This window comes from Gavialis gangeticus, unplaced genomic scaffold (genome assembly GCF_001723915.1).
Source record: "Gavialis gangeticus isolate Ggan-Ray unplaced genomic scaffold, GavGan_comp1, whole genome shotgun sequence".
Classification (NCBI taxonomy): Eukaryota; Metazoa; Chordata; order Crocodylia; family Gavialidae; genus Gavialis; species Gavialis gangeticus.
In genome coordinates this window covers 7,093,811-7,102,200 of record NW_017729032.1, presented here as the reverse complement: position 1 = coordinate 7,102,200, position 8,390 = coordinate 7,093,811, and positions in this window count along the sequence as shown.

The window sequence follows — 8,390 nt, the reverse complement described above, 5'->3', positions numbered from 1 at the left end:
AAAACAAGATCCCGGGGAATCAGCACAATGACCACGTCTCTTTTGGGGCCTTCAGTGACATTCATTTCATACGTTTCTCCATGGCTGCAACGCCTAGATTTTTTTTTTTAATTTGAGTTCTCACAAGAGTTCTCACAAGATGTTTTTGGGGTAGAGGCACTTAATAATAGCAGACCTGCATCATGGATTATTGAATTTGGGGAAGCATCTAGAAATCCATCACTTGAGAACAACACTCCAGGTCTGGGAGAATTTCACTTTTTTTTTTTTATTATTCTCATATTATGAAATTGTGTCATTACTGATATAAAAATAATAAAGAACATGTGCAAAAGTAAATCACATGTTGTCTTAACCAGCCAAGAAAAAAATATACCAGATGGAAACAGTGAAGCAAGCTAGTGTTTCAACTCAGTTGGTCATGCGATGAATTCAGAAGAAGCCTTAAGCCTTATACTGTGCAAAACCCTGGTACCTACATAATAGCCCAAGAGGTGATGCCTTTTCTCACATGCAAAATCCCATGGTAGAACTTGTCTCTAAATCCTACATAAGGCATAACGCACTGTGTTTGATGAAGTGACTAAAGCAGTGGTTCTCAGCCTTTCGAGACTCAAGGCACACTTTGATAGTCTCAGGGCACTCTTCAGAAAAATGGTGGCTCTTAGTTTTCATTCATTTTTTGGCTACAAAAAGGTAACAGAGCCATTCTTATGTTGCAAAGAGCTCAGAAAGACCATAACAGGTCCGAATGTTTTTACCGCTATGTATTTTTCTTTGAAGTCTCTGTGTTTATCTTGCAAATCATGTTTGCACACCTAACAGCGCTAACGTTGTGTAATACCCTGTTGCACCCTTGAAAAGATCTCAAAACCTCCTAGGGTGCTGCAGCACCCTGGCTGAGAATCACTGAGCTAGAGGTAGTAAGGCTAATATATTCAGGTTTAGATGCAGGACCATGCTACAAACCTGTTTCTGCTCAGCAAAGTAGCAAAAAGTAAAATCAGCAGGGCAAAGTGAAACCAGTTAGTCTGATATTATACCAATTTTAGAGCTCCAGAAAGTTGTGCCTGCGAGTCCTCTTTTGCAGATATCCAGTCTATGATCAAATACATGGAGTTGCCCATAGCCAAGAGTGAACTTTGAGTAAGTGACCTTTTATCATGAAGAACCTGTAGGATGGGGAAGGGGAGGTTATGTACAGATAGGCATGCTGTTTCAGTTAGCTGTTAGAGGCAGGTGTATTTTCACTTTCTGTCCATACCTGTAACCTAAAGTTGTAGCTGTGTTCATTTAGACATACTATACACATGCACTGAGGCTGCTCCAATGCACTATAATTGCAGTACATCAGAGCACACTCAGTTGAGTCTGCTGAAGCGTGGTATTACTGTGCTCCAGCAGACTCCAATGTCACATGTATTTAGCAACCTTGCACTAAAAAATGGCAGCGGGGCATTTTAGCTGAAGCTCATTTGATGAACTTCAGTTAAAGTGCCCACATTTTTCAGCGTGGGGATTTTTCACCATTTTTTAGGGCAGGGATGCTGATACACATGACACTATGGGCATTTTATTTAGAGCAGCTCTCAAAGCTGCTCTAATTAAAGTGCCCTCAATGCTCCCCACAGCATGTGTATAAACACACACTGGGTGCATCTACACATGCAATGAGCATGTAGCAATAAACTCAGGGTCAGTTCATGCAGGAATTTATTGGTTCCAGGCACAGTGTTTACAGGTGTGCCCAGGATCACAGCATGTTGAGCCAGGGTGATGCAGCCCCAGGCTAGCAGGGGGGCCAGAGGGTCAGCCTGCCAGCTCAGGTCTGTTCTGCCCTAGCTCAACATGCTGCAGAAGGGCTGGCTGGTGCATGAGGGTGCTAGTGTGGGGCTAGTGGGCAGGCAACCTTGACACTGTAGCACCCTTTTGCCCCAACCAGCCCCGGTCACTGTCTACACAGCACACTAAATGATTGCCATAGGATAGTACTTGCCCCAGACAGTACTGTCCTACAGAGGAGTTCATTAGTTTACTGCACCCTAATACAAGTGCATTTGTAGATGATGACACTTTACTGTAAGCTAATTAGTCAACTCTCCAGTAAACCACAAATGTGGATGCACCCACTCAGCAGAGAAGTCAAAGATTTAAATAACCATAAAAGTAAAGAAGAACAAAGTAATTATTGGAGCTGCGTTGGGAAACTTTTACCTCCTTTTGTACTTACTACCTCTGATTTTCGAGCTGGCAGTTTGACACCATGTCACAAATTATGGTTAGTGTGTTTCCTAGAGGCTTCTTAACTACTAAATGGATGTTATCTGAAGAAGGAGGCATGTGTTAGCATTTGTTCCTTTCAAACACCATTAAAACAAGATGTTGGTGCTACAAACATGTTTAAAATAATAGAACCAAATGGAGTTTATAACTGCAATCTACTTTTCTGTCTGTATCTAAATGAACACACCCCAAAGGTAGAAGAAATGTTGACACTAAGGACCGGGAATGTGTACGACAACACATTTTTTAAGTTTTAGTGGTATCCAGAGTATTATGAGGCACAGAGGGATGAGACAAAATATTAATAAAGCTGTAAATAAAATGAATTTCTGGTCATTCTTCTGTATGTTATAGGGGATACTTTTTGATTTGTTTCTTCAATTTTCCTTTGGAGTAATTCCTTCTGTTTTCAGTATATTGGAACCTTCAATAAACTTAAAATATAATCATTTTTCTTTCTTTCATTGCCAGATAAATATGAACAAAGAACTTGATAGCATTCAGTGGAATATTTTTAGTAAGGGACTCTCCCTGAAGGATGAAAACAAAATTAAAAAGAATTTAAATTCTGTCTTCCCATTCAGGACATATTTTGATTCCCTTTCCCTTTAAGCAAGTTGTTAGCTGAAAAGGGGCCATGGGGAGCTGAATGCAGCTATAAGTAATAGAATGGCTTTAGAGTGTGAATGTCTACCCATGGATGCAGCAAGGTGTCTAGGAAGTTATCTGTTTTACATGGCCTTTATCGACATTGCAGCCAAACGTTTCAGGAACAATCATGACTCTAGGCTTACAATGCCCCTGGGGCTCATGGAAACCCAAGCGGAAAAGAGACCAAGGGTGTGTCCAGTCATTACATTTAGATCAACCCTAATCCACGTTAGGTCAGTCTAAATGCCAAATTGTACAGGCATGAGGTGAAGGCTTAAATCACCCCAAAATGGAGTGCCTAATCTAAATTAGTTTACCTGAGGAGGTAATCTAAGAAAGGTTTAAGCCGATCCCTGGGCCACCTACACACATTTGCAGCCTAGCCACTTCCCAAGCCCTGATGCTATTCTGTTCCCACCTTTCTGACCCTGACCCCACTTTTCTAGCCATGCAACCACCCACCCTTCCATGGAGCCATCAGTCCTCTGTGACCCTGCCAACCTCCCCAGACCCTTTTCTCCCTCCACAGACTGACTAGTTCACCCCTGGTCTTGTCTCTGTTCTCCCTACAAGTTACTTGCACCAGACTCCGCACATGGCTCCCAGCAGCAAAATCCTGCATGTTCCCACTCCTAATCTAGGTGTAGGTGACTTAAGCCACAGACACCTAGACTGAGTACAGCAAATACTTGTTCACAACCTAATTTGTCCAAGGTTTCATGAGGAGCACACAAAAGAGCTGAAAGCTGAACTTTTGAGTCTCAATACACTTCCTTCAGCATGAGTGCATTTTCTCTTCCACCCATTTGACATCTAAGTGGATTTAGACACCTAAGTGCAATTCTGTTCCACCCTGTACAAGTCCCTGAAAATCTATGAATGCATCTATTTTTGTAATTACCCTTAAGACTAAATCACAAACAAAAAGTGAAAAGGAGGAGGTGGAGGAAGAGGACCACACACTTTTTTTTTGCTTTACCTGTTTCTCAGGGACTCGAGCAGGGTGGAAAAGAATCCCTGGAAATGGTTCATCCTGGGATGCTGGTGAAATGAAAACAGAATGTTATATCTCCCTGGAGCAGATTAACAATACCCTGGAATGAGCTGGGTAAAAAGGATCAGAGATAGCCCTCACCTGAAGTGGCATAAATTTAAAACATTTAGAGGATACTTAGCATAGGTTAGCATTCACCTGTTAAAGGGTGTTCCCATTTTAAGTGCCTTTATGATGGTTTAAAGGTAACCATCCTGTTGCGCCTTCAATCCTAAGGGAAGTTCAAAGCCATTGAAAAAGGCGCAAACTGATAGACAAATAATACATAAAATAGGAACCATCTCACTCACCACTGAAATGCTGATATTGGTAAAATGGGGCACCTATTAATCAGAGAGTAAATAAGTATATGACCGTAATGTAATGATAAATATATATATATATTTTTAATGGAAGTTCTTCAGCATGAACCAGGAATCCTAACCGAGGGGAAGGTAACTGAGTTTTTGCAATTGACCTCAGTGAGGCCAAGAAATATTATCTTATCTTTAATTATGTCAGGCACAATACATAGATTATGGATTTTCAAATCTTTTCTTTAAAACTATTTAATGACGAGTGGGATTTTGACTTAGTGTTGCAAAAAGTGTCTGCTTTACGTGGAAAATCATACTTCATCAAACAATGCATAAAAAACAAAGTATTTTGTCCAAAAACATGAAGTATTGAGGGCTTTGATATTTAGAGTGGGAGTTTTCAGAGGAAAAAATGAAAATAACATAAAATACTTTTGAAAGCATTTTCCATGGAATGAAAACCCTTTAAAAAATCAGTTTTCAGGTACACTGACATGTAGTATTTACTTGTATCTAAGTCAACCCTGGATTTAAGAAACCCCTCCAATAATTAGATTCTACATATGTAAATATATACATTTATTATAATTTTCCAGGTATGGAATCTAATTATTGGAGGGTAGTCTTAAATTCTCATGCCCCCCAGCCCACTTCCAACAGCAGGGAAAGCAGTGTCTGGGGCTGGGGGTCAGGTGGCCTCCTGGCCCTCTCCTCCCCCACCCGCCACACGCACCTCCCCACCCTTAGTGCAAGCAATGCAGATATGCCATTTCAACTGTCTATGTTTCACTGCTGTGGGTAAATCTTGGCACCCAGACCACCCAAAGGAGACCTTCCCGAGCAATATTTGATTATAAGATTCTTGTTTGTATTTTCTCTTACTTAGATGCCTGCCATTCTCCTAACCTAGCATGTATATTTAGGAATATCTACTTAGCATTCTTGTATTCCTTAAAGTCAAGTGACAAAAAAGAATAACTGTAGTTATACTTTTCCCTGTACTTTAATATAAATGAAAAATAAAATAAGAGGTGTCTCTTCAGTAAATAATACCATTAACTTCATTGCGTGAGCTAGCCGATGAAAAAATAATCTAATTTAGATTATCTGCATGAACATTGGCTATACAGGCAAGAGACTAATGCTAAATGGGGCAGCCCATTGCACTCCTACCTTTACAATTAATAGGCCCCTTTGTGATTATGGAAGGGAGGGCGGGAGAGTGGCTGTGATGGGTTATACACACACTATACAATTCAGGAAAGAGTTAAAAGGTTTATACTCAGGCCTACCCTGTGACTTCTCCAGCTGAAGTCAGGCATTGAGGCAGAGGATAGAAGGGGAGCGCCCACTTGAGTTGGGTGCTGGCAGTTGGGGGAGCAAGAATTAGCTCTCAGTGTGGTAAAGCAGACCTTTCAGGAAGACTGGAAAACTGCTATTACACAGGGAGGCTTGATAAGGATCAAGCTTTCCTGTGCAATGGCAGCCCTTGAAGCATTTAGGTTTTTGTTTGTTTTGTTTTGAACATTTGAATATCCTGGATTGGGTAGAGTTTTTATGTGTCCTGGGCAAAGGACTATGACTGCATACACACATTCAAATAATTTGGGAGAATTCTTGCAGGTTTATTCTCCTGATTAAAAAAAAAAACAAACCCTTACCCAGAGCTGCATGTGGAGACATTTGAATGCTGAGGCTATGAAAAGTGGAGAGCTTGCAATGCTGACACTGACACCAGAGAGAGGGTAGGGGAGAGGGGGGGTGGGCCTGCACATACATCTCAGCATGCTCTGCAGGCTCCCTTAGCCTGCCTGCTCACAGATGACAACAATGCATAGGGCAGCCCTGATTGGCTGACCCAAATTGTCCATGGTCAGCCTGTTTCCCTGCAGCCCTGTGTGGAAATTATGAAAAGAGTATGTTCTGCTTCCTGCTGGAAGAGCAGAGTCCAGTGAGTGACACACTGTTGCCCTGGGAGTGGGGAAAGTTGGAGGACCATGGTTTCTTCTGAGAGAAGTCACAGCATGTATAGACATTTTCACTCCTAAAAGAAATTCTCATGGGAGTTATACAATCCTGATTATTCCATTGTTATCTTTCTCCTAGACTGGACATTTTTAATCTAAGAGAAAAAGCCTGCATATCTGTACACCTGTAGTTTCTCCTGAGAGAGTAGCAGTGGTCCCAGGAGAAAGTAAATGTCTGTATAAAGCCTATGTCACCTAAGCCCAGAAGGTGTTGGAGGCTGGACAGACCATCTGAGACAAGAAAGGACAAGGACAAGAAGACATTTCCATATTATCTGATGCCACTCCAGTGTAGCAGGAATGTGGCAACGGGGACTGAGGAGGGGACTGAAACAGATATAAGAGAAGACCCAGCAGTTGACCAGGTCTTGAAGAATCTAATTTTCTTTCTGCATAAAAATCCACCCCAGCTATAAATCCAGAGGAATATTCACTGCTAATTGTAATGTGGTTATTTGAGATGAAATATGAATTATGAATCTGCATGACAAAAACGGAGCTTTAGTTTTGAGCTCAGATGTTCTAGAGGAAACCAGAGAAACAGTAAAGCAACTCTTCCTTCACACGAATCCCAAACTGCAAAACAAATTCCATCACTCCTAGAATAGATCCTGCTCTTTTAAATCAGTCCAAGTTATACCTATTCCAAAGGGAATGATGTACACATACTAGAAAGCATATCGGTCCCATAGGTTTTCTGCATATAAGTTAGCAGGCACTGCTTTAGTTGGCTTCTTACAATTCTCATTCTGTTTAGCAATTTGTAGTCATAAATACTTTTCTAGATATCCCCCTGTCTCTGTAATTTCATCCCTTTCCCCCCTCTTTGTCTCTTATCTTCCCATTCAAATGTATTTTTCTCTTATCCTGGATCTGCCATTCAGAATATGTCAAGTTGAGGACTACTATACTATAGCAGTAACTGTCAGGGTTTTTAAAAATCAGTCTAGACTGCATGCACCACGTCTCAGAAAAAAACTGCTTGCCTATGATATATGGTATTTAAACATATTATTCTAAATTATTTCCATCAAGCAGCTAAATAGCATTCAGTTCACAAGCATGTGAACAAGTTAAAATTTTTCCATTGACAATGTGCTCCTTGTGAAATCAAACTTGTAAAACATCACATCAGATTTAATGCCTAATTTATCAACTTATTCTCTGGCTTTGTTTTTGTTTTAAGTACTAAAGATTTAATGTTGAGAGGATATTTTTTTCCACGGTGACATAAATATTGGAATTGCAGAAGAAAGTGTGAATTTTCCATCCTATAAGAAATATTTCCTACCAGATAGTGCTTCCTCTAAGAAATAATCTGTCTGCAGAAATGAAACGATAACTAAAGGGCAGAGTTTCTAAACAGATGTTTGCATCTGTCTTCAAAGTGAAGAACCAGTTTTATACAGCTGCATAACACAAAAATGTATCCTAATAGAGTATGGGGCTATAAATGTATTACTAGAAATTCTTACAAATACACCTATTTAAATGAGCTTTCACTCCACTCAGAAAAGTGATGGTAAAAAGCATATTTCAAGAGTCTATATATTTTTTCTTTCTTGTTGACCTATAGATCCAAATTCTTCAATTAACAAATTGAAACATACCTCTGATGATGCAAACAGTGGTCTGTAAAATCAAGTTTTTCTCTTAGTCTATTAAAGATTGTGTTTATTTGGAGCCACTCCAACACATTTCTTGATAACAAGCACAAAACGATGGATTCCATCTCACTCTTCATGGTTATGTTGTTAAGGAAGTATTAACACTGACAATCTAGCTCTTGTGAGTATGGTGAGGACATTTGATTCAAATAACTGCAAGGGACAGATCTGCTGAGTAAGAAGGTGTTTTACCTTGTCACTTTTCTGACAATACCTGTACTTTTAACACGGTCTAAAAGTTAAGAGAATGCACTCCCGTTAATGGAAGCAAAAAAAAAAAAAGTCTGAATTGGCAGGGGGAGGGAAGATTTCTCATTGATTCCTTAAAATTACAAGACAGCAGTGCTATTCCAGAAAGGGATATGAATTGTTTGCAGAGAACATATCAAAATTAGATAGATCAACCTTACAT